Source organism: Sarcophilus harrisii, chromosome X (assembly GCF_902635505.1).
Source record: "Sarcophilus harrisii chromosome X, mSarHar1.11, whole genome shotgun sequence".
NCBI lineage: Eukaryota > Metazoa > Chordata > Mammalia > Dasyuromorphia > Dasyuridae > Sarcophilus > Sarcophilus harrisii.
Genome location: NC_045432.1, coordinates 4,678,243 through 4,692,622, shown reverse-complemented (window position 1 = coordinate 4,692,622; position 14,380 = coordinate 4,678,243).

Sequence of the window (14,380 nt, the reverse complement as noted above, 5' to 3'; positions counted from 1 at the left end):
TCCAACCAAGGACATTGATAAGGAGTGGCCAAGGTGAGGGGGTACTCAGCCGATGCTGTCTTTTAGCTTTGGTTATGTTTCCAGGGCTTAGCTCAGTACCTGGTACATCATAGGCACTTCCTAAATGTTTGTTAGTGATTAAAAGGAGAAGTTGTAAGGAGTAATTTCAGAAAAACATAGAGAAAAGTATCAAGAGAAGGGCTAATAACAGTTCAAAGGCTGCAAAGTAATGAGGAAAGGTGAAGATCAAGAAAAAGACATGAGATTTGCCATCAAAGAGATCATGAGCAACATGAGAAAAATTTCAGTGGAATGATGAGAGCAGAACATAGATTGTAGAGAACTGAGAGGAGAACAAGTAGAGGTGACTATGATAAATGGGAGGGTAATCACAGGGGAAGGAGAGACCAAGACAGATGTTTTTAAGGATGCTGGAGACAGACATGTTTATAGGCAGGGGAAAGTAGCCAATATCCAGGGAGATACTGAACTGAGAGAATGGACGTGATAGAGGAAGTGCTCTGCTGGAGGAAATGGGTTGGAAGGGACCATCATGCAGGTAGCGAGGAATTTGGATTAGTAAGCCCTAAGCTCATATTTATGTGTGAAAAAGGCATGGAAGAGGAGACAGAGGCAGAGGGCAGCTGAGTGATTTGCAAGGAAGGGGAGGGAACAAGAGGGAGCTCTTAGAGAATGACCTGTGTATTTTCAGGAAAATATGAGACAAGGTTCTCAACTGAAACCATGGGGCGAGTGAGAAGTAGTTATGGGAGATTTCAGGGGAGATGAAAATTTTCTTTTTGTTTATTAAAGCTTTTATGTTTTCAAAACATCTGCATGGATAATTTTTCAACACTGACCCTTGCAACACCTTGTGTTCCAGATTTTCCCCCTACTTCCTCCCCTACATGGTAAGTTATCCAGTATATGGTAAATGTGTTTAAATCTTCTATACATATTTCTACATTTATCGAGCTGGAAAAGAAAAATCAGGTGAAAAAGGGAAAAAAATGAGAAAGAAAATGCAAGCCAACAATAGCAAAAAGAGTGAAAATTGTATGTGGTAATCCGCAGTCCGCGTAGTGCTCTCTAGGTGTAGATGGCTCTCTTCATCACAAGATCATTGGAACTGGCCTGAATCATCTCACTGTTGGAAAAAGTCACGTCCATCAGAATCATACAGTCTTGTTGCCACACATAAATATCCCCTGGTTCTGCTCATTTCACTTAGCATCAGTTCATGTGAATCTCTCCAGGCCTCTCTGAAATCATGTTGCCAATCATTTCCTGTTGAAAAATAATATTCCATAACATTCATATACCACAAATTATTCAGTCATACTCCAACTTATGGGCATCCTCCATTTCCAGCTTCTTGCCGCTACATTTATCTATTTAATTACCCATATCTATGAGAGGCACATGGTTTTTAGTTACATGATGTTTTATATTAGTGATATATCCAATTAGACTATTGTTCTTATGTAAGCCTAATTACTGCCAAGGTGCTTTCCAGTTTTCCTAGTAGTTTCTATCAAGTAGTATATTTCATCTGTGTAACTTAAGGTTCTCAGTGTATCAAACACTATCTTGTTGAGCTCTATTGTTGCCGCTTTTCCCTTTTCTCCTGTACATTTTTCTGTTGCTCTACTCTTTAACCAGTACCGTATAGTTTCGATGACTCCTGTTTTGTAACAAAATATGTGCCCTGGAAATGGTATACACACTCCACCAATATTCTCATCCATTTCTCTTGGTATATTGTATTTGAGTTTTGTTATCCTTATATATAGTATTCTTTTGGGGAATATCTAGATAGGATGAAGAGGATGGTCAATACTCTAAAATTCATGCTATCTGAAGAGGAAGACAACTATGTTGTCTCAATTATTCTTTCAATAAACATCCATAAAGGACCAACTAAGTTTCAGTTACTTAGGAAGAAAAAAAACAAAAAACATTGAAAGACTCCCTTTTCTCAAAGACCTTTCTCAAAGATTCTACTAGGAGAGGCAATATGCAAATTGCTAAAATACCAACAAACCATATAGAGAATAAATTAGAAATAAACAAGAGAACAAGGATCCTAGAAGTAAGAGGCCCAGGAAAGGTTTCATGTAGAAGGTGGGATTCTAATTGGCACCTGAAGGAAATCAAGGAAACCAGGAGGCAGAGATCAGGAGGGAGAGCATTGCAGGGAGCAGGGACAGCCTGTGAAAATGCCCAGAGTCTGGAGGTGGATCGTCCTCTGCAAAAAGCAGCAATTGGGGTGTCACTGGATCAGATACAATCAGGAGGGAGATTGTAGGTATAAGAAATGCACAGATCAGGGCAGGTTGTGGTGGGGTTTGCACGACAGACAGGATTTTATATCCAATCCTTGAGGTGAAAGGGAGCGGCTAGGACATCTTGGGGATGAGTGTGTGTGACAAGGTCAGATCTGGTGTTAGAAAGTTCACTCTGACAACAACATGGAGGACAGACTGCAGTGGGCAGAGACAGTGGCAAGGCCACCCAGCAGCTATTGGAGTCCAGGCAGGAGGAGAGGAGGAGTGTCTGCCCTGAGTCCTCTCCAGAATTACCTACCTCTTATCATGTAGTATCTGGAAAATGCCTCTTCTGCTCCAAATCTTCTTGATTTTTCACCAGTCTATGTTCTTTGTGAGGTGCAAATTTGTTCTATTTGTGGGGGGAATTGGGAAAGCTTGAAATTTACCAACCTACTCCACTCTCTTCCCAGAATCCTCTTTCTTCAGTTTCTTTTATACCTAGAGCTGACATGTCTAGTATAGTAATGGTGGTGATAATGAGCATCTTTGCTGCCTGCCTGGTGTTACTGGGAGAGCTTATAGCTTAGCCCCATTACAGATAGTGCTGACTGATGCTTTTCAACAGAAACTATTTCTCATTTTATGGCAGGCTTCATTTATTCCTATGTTCTGTAGTGCTGACCTGAGAAAGGCTGGGCTGTAGAAGGTGTCTTAGATCAAGGACTGTTAGAATCGGGAGAATTGTTATGTAAAAGTGAAGAGCTTTATTGATAATCCCACCCTCTTCAAAGTCAGAAAATAGTTTTCTTAGGGAAGAACAGTTTTTAACTGCTATTAACCAGAATCAAGTGATAACTGATCTATATATCTCTTCTGGAATCAATCAAAAGATCTGCCTTAAGGGATCTGATCTGTCTTTAGGAACTTGTTTAAAAGTAGAGACCCATCCCAGAAAATGATAGAGAGTCCTAGGATGTGGAAGGAGGGAGCAATGAGCAGAGTTAAAGCAAACTGAGCCACAAACTGGCAGACCTGGATCAACCAGCACCAAGAGAAAGAGAAGGAGGACTAAGGTCTGGCAGAAAAGGAAACTATCCAAGATGGACAATGGCTGTGTGAGGATCTTAAGGGAGAAGACTAGACTGTTGTCACCAGTGAACCCACCTACTCGAGGCTTAAAGGAAGTCCCAAGACCTCTTCTTCCCCAACAGGGGAAGTTTCCTGGAAGAGAAGCACTTAAATACTCACTGAATGTATTTTCTTGGCTCACACAGTTTGTGCTTTAGATCTTCCCAATTAGGGGGTGCAACTGAGATAAAGTACTTGATGAATGTGCCTAAGATCTTTGCTCATTCAAAGCTGATTAAGACCAAACTCTTCCTCCAACCATCTGACCTCAGGTAAAAGTTGGTTTTGTAAGGGGAAAATGCAGTCTACCTAATCCTGGATTGATTCTTTAGTAGTAACTGAAAACATAAGCAAAAAGGAATATTTTCTTTGCTCCATGATACAAATAAAGTTTCATTATCCCAGCAGAGTTTAATCCCTGTAACTGAATGAATGACTGATGCTTCCTAGTTTGGCGCAATCATTGTAAATTATTGAGCTGAATCTTTTAATCAATATAAAGGAGAAAGTGGAAACAGGCTTATTGAAGCCTTTGTGCCAAACAGGCCAACTACTGGGTCCCTGGATGTTTGCCTTTGTCTTGCTCAAAGAGCAGGGAATGGGATGTGGACTTACATTTCTTCCAGGTGAAATCCGGATCAAATCGGCCATCCCACTTTTGGTCCAATATAATCTTTCTAGAGGCAAATGTTAGCGTCCAACTAGGAAGCAAAAACTAATTCCAATCACTGGTTTCCATACTGACTGGTCATTGCCAAGGATACCTGGAATCCTGATTTTCAGGTATTCAAACTACCTCTTTATTAGAAATCCATTATGATCCGTTAGGAACAGAGGAGAGCTTCTTCCCAGCTTCTGCCTCTGCTTTCTTCAGCCTCCAGCCAGCACCGAGTTGGAAGATGCATTGAATCTCTTGCCTCGAAGATAGGGCTTGTGGGCTTCCTCCCAGAGTGCTCCTCTCCGACCCCAGTCAATGTTCCCAAGAAAAACTCTCTCTCAAGCTCTAAGAGCTTCCTGTATATATATGATCTCCCAAAGGTTAACTCCTCCTTCTGGAGAGAGAGGGATTCTGGGTTATCTCCCAGAGTGCTCTCTGCTCCTAAGGGAGGTGTGAATCTCATACTAAGCCATACTAAGCCCTGAAATCTCCCAAACGTGTGAACTCCATTGAGTACTTAGATACTTATGAGATCTCTAAAGGTGTGAACACAAGCATCGTTTCTATCAGTTGTACTTAGTACCTTGTTTCAAGTTCTGGCCCAAAATATCTCCTTCTAAGATCAAATCAATCATATTGAACCATGCCAAATTAGATAATTATTGTCTCTATCAACTCTAATGGCTTAACAATTTGTAAAGATTCCAACAGAGACCAAACAAGGTTATGTTGTTGCCCAGGGTCACACAGGTACTATACACCACTTGAAACCAGGTCCTCTGACTCGTAGAAGCTAAAATTTTTTTTTTCCCCCAGAATTCAATTCTGCCTCCCTGGGGATCTTTCCTCACTACACTGAGATTTCCTCAGGGGAAATCAGAACTTGGTTTGTAATTCTCCACAAAGAAAAGGTAAAGGACTTTATCCTTACATTTGTGCAATCAGGCTAATAATGACAAATACATTTTATAATTACCTGGTGAAAACAATAAAGTACAAAGGAATTGTACTTGATCACAATTCCTGGCATAACCACAGCTGGCACTTACGAAATGCTTCTTTGATAGGCTGGGTCCATGAAAGTCATCACAACTCTTCTTCCCTCTACAGAGGATCTGCCAATCTCCCCAGAGTTTTTCCTTTGATCGAGATCTTCTATACAGCAAGGAGAAATTCCCAGTGCATTAAAATGTGCCCCTTGTCCTCCGTTGGGGTTCTCCTTCCAAATTATTACTGTCCTTGGGTCTCTGTGTTGTCTTAGTGATGCTTGGGAGCGATTCAGTGATGGGACTCTGGCCCCAGAAGTATATTTAGACAGGCTTCCACCTGAGAACATGAGCTGTCTTCTGTTAAATGCTGTGTTTCTACTTCCAAACATCTATGCAGCTCTAGGGGTTTCCTTTATTATGATTACTTAATGTTTTGTTTTTCCCCAATACACACAAAACAGTTTTTAGCATTTGTTTTTATAACCCTGATTTCCAATTTTTTCCCTTTCTCATTCCTTCTTCCCACCCCACTCACTGAGAAGGCACATGTGAAGTCATGTGAAACATTTCCATAAAAGTCATGGTGTATGTAAAAGAAAATAGCGCCAAAAATACCTCAAAAAAAAAAATACAGTGAAAAGTATCTGTCAGTGTGTATTGAGATAATATCAGTTGCTTCTCTAGGGAAGGAAACACTTTTTTATCATAAGATATTCAGAATTATTTTGAATATTGTACTTCTGAGAATAACCAATTTATTCATGACTGATAATCTTACAGTATTGAAGTTACTATGTAATTCGTGCTTTTCACTTTGCATGAGCTCATGGAAGTTTTTCCATGTTTTTCCTAAAAACGTCCTGCTCATGACAATTTCTTATAGCACAATAGTATTCCATCATAATCACACACCACAATTTGTTCAGTAAATCCCCAATTGATGGATATCCCATCAAATTCCAATTCTTTGCCCTGAGGGAAAAAAACAGCTACTATCGATATTTCTATACATACAGGTACTTTCTTGATTATCTCTTTTCAAGTGCAGACCCAGAATGGTACTGCTAGGTCAAAGGGTATACAAGATTTAATAGAATTTTTAGAAAAGTCTAAATTGCAACATAAAGTACATTATTGAACACAAAATAGATTATTTTGATTATATTAAGTTAAAAAGGTTTTGTACAAACAAAACTAATGCAGACAAGATTAGAAAGGAAGAAATTGTGAAAAAATTACATTCAAGGGTTCAGATAAAGGTCTCATTTCTAAAATATATAGGGAATTGATTCAAATTTAAAAGAATTCAAGCCATTCTCTAATTGATTGTAGAGGACCGCAGATTGTGTGGGAGCTCTGGGAAAGGTATACTGGATGCAAGATAGTTACAACAGGGTGTTTACTCAGCGTGATTTATAAGTTAATGGGTCTCTAGTTCACATATACTTGGTGTGAGTTAATGATGTAATCACTCTAGCTGGCATATACTTAGTGATATGGTGATGTCATGGTTCTACAGTTGGCATATGCTCAGTGTGCTGTAGTGATGTAATCATACTAAGGTATTTAAGGGCTGAGAGGACTCGAAATGAACAGACTCGAGACTCCAGACTCCATCCTTGACCATCCCCATGGTGGCTCTACTGCCTTCATCACTTCTCCACTTAAGACCAAAGCTCGTCCAGAGATCCTCCAGAAAGCTAGTCCGGACATTACATTTTGGAGCCCAACGTGGGGCCCTAGACGTGAGGCTCTGGATGTAAGGACCTACAATCACAATTTGACTGGCATAATCGTAAGGTCAGTGGACAAGTCCCTGTGACCCGGAAACAAAGTGAGTACCAAAATAGAAAAGCGGGAACCTTTGGGAAGGGCTAAACTAGTCACTTTCGTTTTTCAAATGAAATGGGGCATAAAGAAAAGAGCCTTCCCCCACCCCGAGAGGAGTGTGAGCATGCAGAATTAGGTTCATAAAGAAGCAAGGTTTGTTGGTAACTTGGAAGCACATCACTGGATTCTTAAATATATTAGAGTGCACGTCTCCTTGGCTCTCTAAGGAAGAAAAATTAGAGCCAGATATAGGGAAAATAGTGGGAGAGCAACTAATTGAATATAACGAAGCTATGGGTCTTGATTCAATTTCTGAAGAAACATTCCTTATGCACAATATAATATAATTGGCTTTAAAGAACTCCACAAGTTCTAAAAAAAGGAAAAAATTTAATAAGAACAACCAGACAAGGAAATATGAGGAGAAAGAGCAGGAGGGGGATGATACTGACAATGCAGCTGGAAGGCATGGAGAGTTGGGCAAGAAAGGAGTTAAGTACAATGCTGATGAGCTTAAAGAGTGTGGTACTTCTCACTTTCACAGCTTAGTTTCACTTCCACCTACACCCCACCAAGAGCCCTTAGGGCATTCCTCATCTCCTGGCTGTCCTCCCTCAATTTCGCCTTCCTGGGGAGAGGGAGGAGGAGGAGTGTGAGGGAAAGTGATACCGTCAGCACCACTCATGCAGCAGTACCAATATTTGCCATGGAAATACCTGTCCCCCACATCTAAAAGTCCTTTAGAGGGACCACGGGTGTTTACTGATGCCAGAAAAAATGGCAAGGCATCCATTTGGTGCCCTCAAACAAAACAACAGTGGGTCCAAAATACCCCTTACACCCCTACACAAAAGAACGTACTTTTTGCTATAATCCAAGCTATCTTAAACTTCTTTCAATTGTTTAATATTATTACTGGTAGCCAATATGCTGCTCAAGCCATTCAAAGATTGTCTTCTGCATATATAGAGCCAGAACATACCACTATCTGTGCCTTATTGCTTGAATGAGCCCTATTGGCTCATTCACACCCTGTATATATTTTTCATGTTAGATCACACACAGATGATCTGGGTCCCATATTTGAAGGTAACAACATAGCTGATTCTCTCTTATATCCCTTAGAGCCTGCTCAAAAAGCTCACCAGCGCTTTCACCTCTTGGCCCTAACCCTTAGACTGCTTTATGGGATAAAAAAGTCACAAGCATCAGAAATAGTTTTTTTTTTTTAATTTAATAGCCTTTTATTTACAGGTTATATGCATGGGTAACTTTACAGCATTAACAATTGCCAAACCTCTTGTTCCAATTTTTCACCTCTTACCCCCTCCCACCCCCTCCCCCAGATGTCAGGATGACCAGTAGATGTTAAATATATTAAAATATAAATTAGATGCACAATAAGTATACATAACCAAACCATTATTTTGGTGTACAAAAAGAATCAGACTCTGAAATATTGTACAATTAGCTTGTGAAGGAAATCAAAAATGCAGGTGGGCATAAATATAGGGATTGGGAATTCAATGTAATGGTTTTTAGTTATCATCCAGAGTTCTTTCTCTGGGCGTAGCTGGTTCAGTTCATTACTGCTCCATTGGAAATGATTTAGTTGATCTCGTTGCTGAGGATGGCCAGGTCCATCAGAACTGGTCATCATATAGTATTGTTGTTGAAGTATATAATGATCTCCTGGTCCCATCAGAAATAGTTAAACACAGCATCCCATGTGCCCCATTCTGCCCCTCACCCCCAGTTGGAACAGCAGTAAACAAAAAAGGTGACTTCCAACCAGCTGTGGCAAATGGATGTTACACAGTTGAACACACAATGTATCCATGTCACTGTTGACATCTCCTCAGGCTTTATATGGGTTACTATACAGTCTGGCAAGACCACCGCCATTCCATTGCCCATATGCTCCACTATATTGCCTCCGCAGGCCTCCCAAATGAACTTAAAATAGACAACGCACCTGCCTATATTTCTAAAGCATTTGCCTCCTTTGTGGAAAAGTTTGTCATCCATCATGTCACTGGCCTCCCCTATAACCCTACAGGAAAGGCTATAGTAGAGAGAGTCAACCAAACAATCAAAACTCTCATTTTTAAACAGAGCGGGAGTGCTGAAGGCCCCAGGAAAGGAAGCCAAGGGGAAGCAGAGAGTTACCCAAACAGAACCCGACATAGCATGTTATACACACAATTTTCTTCAATTTTTGCATAGCACCACACCAGCCATGCCATTATTTCATTACTTTAGCTGGCCCATTTCAGACAGTAGATCACACACCCCACAAACAGAAACACGGGTAATATGGAAAATCCCAGAGGGTCACTGGCTGGGACCAGGGAGGGCAGTGGTATGGGGATTGGGTTATGCTCTTGTCATTCCAGATGACCAGGCTGAAAAGGAGATGAGCTCCTAGGTGCTGACCCGATCCCTCGAATTACTCAGAGAAGAAGAAAAGGTCCAGAAGGAGGAGAAAAAGGAGGCCAAGACTTCGAGGCTGGTGCCAAAAGATAAAGATGCCGAGACAGCTGGTACTCATGATAGCTGCTTTCTTGATCACACTGAAAATGAAAGCAGAAAACTGGCTGACCCTCACAGATACTGAACTATGGAACAATGACTTGCAGGAATACTAGACATGAACAGTCCTTCCCCACTCCCCCTATTGTCAGTATGGTCAGATGGGGTGAAACAACCCCCAGTTTCCCACTGGAAGGAAATGAGACCAAGTTAGTGGGAGAACAATAGCAGGAGGGCCCGTGTTGGGATCAAATAGTTAATATAACTCTTCTCTTCTCTCCTGCTGATTTGTGTTTATGGCCCAGGAACAAATCACACGCCAAGATGCCTTCTGCTATTATTGAAGAATTATACAGCAGATGGCACAAGGTGGCCACACTAGGCCAACACCCCACCAACCTTAACGTTTTCATGTTTGCCATTCCCCATGAACCCTACTTGTGCTCTGGAGGGAATTACTCCTTGATACACCAAACTTTTAATCATACAACAAAATTGAAACCTTCTGGTTGGGGGTCCCCGGATGTCTGGATGCTTTTTAGCCCTTGCTCAACTGGCATCCCCAGCTGCCTGAATGCCTTCTGATGGATCAGCCCTGTGAGACTGACATTTTGAGATGGCACATAATGTCATGTTGTTTACACAAGCCCGAGCCCCCGCACCAATGGCGGAACCATGGGGTATGTTACATGACACTATTTGGAAATGGGGACTGGCGTGGACCACAAATGCATCCATAGCCACTTACAAATGCCCCGTAAAGGATGAGGGAAAGAACTGCACAGACTATCCATATGCAGTCTGGTATGTTGTCTTTGGAAACGACCTCAACTATACCAAAGGATGTACCGACAGCCGTGACATTTTTAGATATATGTTTCATACTACTGTAAAAGCCCCCAACCCCTATGCCTTTCTCCGGTGCCCAATAGAGAACATATCCTCCTTAGGGAATTCTTCAATAGAAACTTGCAGGTTGAAGGAACAAATTGCAGCCTCACAAATTATCTTAGGGAGGGACCAGAGGGATATATAATGCTTGTTAAATGACCCTTCTATGACCTCATGCCAACAAAGCCCCTTGGGCCCAATACCCTTCCAACTTACAATGGTGAAAAATTTAAAAAATCACTCAGTAGGCAAAAGAGGGATGATTTTGATACCTTTTTAGGAATAGCTAATCTAGCACCCTTGCCTTAGAGTAACAGACCTTTATGATAAAAATGGCCCAGGCCTGGTCCAATCAAGTGTCTATAGATGTATACCTCCAACAGGAGATCAGTGGCCGTGAGGCCGCAGTTGAATGGATAGGAGATGAACTGGCCTTGCAAACTATTATGAGTGCCTTACCCTGTCATTATAAGTATCTTCCTGTATGGGGGTCTATTGGACCCCCAGAATAGTTACAGTTTAAGCACGTACAGGTGCTTAAGGGTATGATGGATTGTCTCTCTGTTCTTTGTAAAACCCCAACCTTGCCTTTGACCGTTGCCTGGAAACAGTACATACCAAGAGGGATTAAGAGGAGCCCTGGGCATGTATTCTGCTGATGTGCATTTCCGAGTTTTGATTAAGCGAGACAAGTTTCTCTTAGGTGGTCAAGGAAACACAGAGCCGTCATGCATTTAATATGTGCCAATAACGGAAGAGCACTCCCCTCAGATGGTGGTACTCTTGTTAGGGCAACGAAGGGGCAACAAGGAAAGAAGATATAAGCAGGGTACAGAGAAGGGGAAAAGAGGGAAAGATGTGATATTAATAAAGAGACTGAAACTTTTCTCGGGTGTGGTGACTGACTCTCCTGCCAAAGTAATCTGGAGACGTCCCAGGGGTTTTAGTGGTGACCAGCTAAGGAAAGGTGCTGCCCAACTCAGGAAGAAACCTGAGAGGAAGGGAGAGGAAGGGAATGAAATTTATTCTTCTCAGAATTGGATCAAAGAAAAAATAACTTACACACTGAATATGGGTATAAAAATCTATCTTACCCTTCAGGAAAGTAGGAAGGGAAAGAAATCTGAGAAGGGGTAAGGGTGATAGAAGAGAAAGCATTCTTGGGGAGGGGGTAGTAAGTAGGAAAACACTTTTGAGGAGGATCAGGATCAGAAGAGAGAACAGAACAAACAGGAGGGAAATACAATTAGCAACAGTAATTGATTTTTAAAAATCTGAGGCAAGTTTCTCTGATGAAGGCCTCATTATTCTAATGTTTAGGGAACTGAGTCAAATTTATTAAAATAAAAAGATATAGAATGGTGAAAAGATACAAACTATGCCTAAAGGCCTATAAAATTGTGCATATTCATTGACCTAACAATACCACTACTAGGCATTAATCCTAAAAGAGGTTGTGGTTTTTCTTTTAAAGGAAAAGGACATATTGTAATAAAAAAAGATATTTACAGCACCTCTCTTAACAGAACAAAGAAATGGAAATTGAGAGGATACCCTTCAACTGGAGAATGGCTAGATACATTGTGGGGTATCATTATGATGGAATAGTGTTATTCTAAGAGAAATGATGAGCCAGATGCTCTCAGAAAAATGTCCTCCAAGACCTCAAGCAAGGTGCATGTACTATATACAAATTAAGTGTCTGTTGTGGAATGATCACCTGAGAATCACTTTGCTATTTTCAGCAATAAATTGATCCATGACCGCTCTGAAATATATATGATGAAAAATGCTGTACCCACACAGAGAAAGAACTGATTGTTTCTGAATACAGATTGAAGCATACTCTTTTTCTTTTATTTGTTTTTGAGAGGTGTTTTTTTTTGGGGGGGGGAATAGATTGGGGGTTTTTTCACAACATGATTTTTAAGGAAATATTTTTTGTAACTTCTCATGTGTCTTCTTAAAGGGGGTCCAAGTTGCAGTGGAAGGGAGAGAATCTGGAACTCAAAGTTTTAAAAATAAATGTAAAAATAATTTACATGTAATGGTAGAAAATTAAAATATTAAATATCAAAAATACAATTTTCAATTTATATTTTTCAGTGAGAAAGTGTTAATTTTCCCTTGTCTTCCTTCCTTTCCTCATATACTAAGAAAAAGAAAAAAAAGTATACTGTTTTGAAAAATACGAATATATTCTCAAGTCATACAAATTCCCCTATTGACCACACCAAAAATATGTTTCATTGTGAACCTTGAGTCAGTCCATCACCTCTTTTCTAGATGGGTAAAATGTTCATCCTCATTGGATGTCTGAGATCAATCATACTTGGTTATGACATTGATCATCTTTCTTAAGTCTCAATATTGTTTCTCTTTATAAGGTTCCTGTTATTGTACAAATACTTCTCTACTTCTGCTCTCTTCTCTTAGCACCAGTCTTCTCAGATTTCTCTAAAACAACATTTTTTTTGTTTTTAAATAAATGAAAAGACAAGTAAAACATATATATTTTTAAAAAATATGAAGTTTCAAATTTTCTCTCCTCCCCCTTTCCACTTCTCTAAGCTAGTAAGCAAGGTTCTATATGTGCAATCATATAAAATATATTACAATATTATGTTGGTGAAGAAGAAACAGACCAAAAGAATCCCTCTCTCCACCAAAAAAGTGAAGAACATGAAAATAATGTGTTATGATCTGGATTCTGAAACCACCAATTCTTTTTCTGGATGTAGATAGAAATTCTCCTCACGATACATTTGTAACTAACTGTCTTAGACCACTCTGTTGCTGAATAGATCTAAATCATTCATACTTGATCATCCTACAATGTTGCTGTTAGTGTGTATCATATTCTCTTAGCTCTGTTTACTTCACTATGCAACAGTTCATATGAATTTGTCCATTTTTTCCCCCTGAAATCGGCCTGCTTATCATTTTTTATAACAAGTTGTATTCAATTATGCTCTGTATCCCAAGTTGTTCAGGTAGTAATCAGTTGATTGGCATGCCATCAGCGTCCAATACTTTGCCATAACAAAAAAGAGTTATTGTAATGATTTTTGTACAAACACGTCCTCCCCCCATCCCACCTTTTTTGTCTCTTTGGAACACAGATATATCAATGGTATTGCCAGATCAAATATATGCACAGTATAATTGGCCTTTGAACATGGTTTCAAATTTCTCCAACATTTATTATTTTCTTTTTCTGTCATGTTGGACAATCTAATAGGTATAAGGTGGTACCTCAGAATTGTTGGAATTAACATTTCTCAAATCAATAATGATTTAGAGCATTTTTCACATGAGTATAGATAGCTTTGATATCAGCCTGTTCTTATCCTTGGACCATTTATATACTGAACAATGATGACATTCTTCTAAATTTGGCTCAGTTCTCTATATATTTGAGAAATGAGGATGTTGGTAGGGATATTTTCTATAAAATTATTTCCCAATTTTCTGCTTTTCTTCTAATCATGTCTGCATTGGTTTTGTTTGTTTAAAAACTTTTTTGTTCACTGTCATCAAAATGACCCATTTTATATGATATAACTTTATCTCTTGTTTGGTCCTGAATTTTTCCCTTCTCTACAGATCTGACAGCTAAACTATAACAGGCTCTCCCAATTAGCTTATGTTATCAACTCCTATAGACATAGGAGTCTAACTCATGTATCCATTTTGAATTTCTGTTGGTGTACATTATAGGTAATAGGGCTATATTGACATTCCATAACACTGTTTTCAAAGTTTTTCTAGAAGATTCTGTCCCGGAGGTAGTTCTTGTCATTACCAAACACTGGATTATTATGGTCATTTACTCCTGTGTCTTAGGCATCTAGATTACTATTCCATTGATCCATTACACTATTTTTAAACCAGTACCAGGTAGTTTTGATGATTACTACTTTATAATACAGTTTGATATCTGGTATGATTAGTCAACCTATCTTCTCACTTTTTGATTAATTCCTTTAATAAAAACTCTTGAACTTTTGTTTTTCCAGACAAATTTTTAATGATTTTTTTCTAGCACTATAAAATAATTTTTGGTAGGTTAACTGGACATA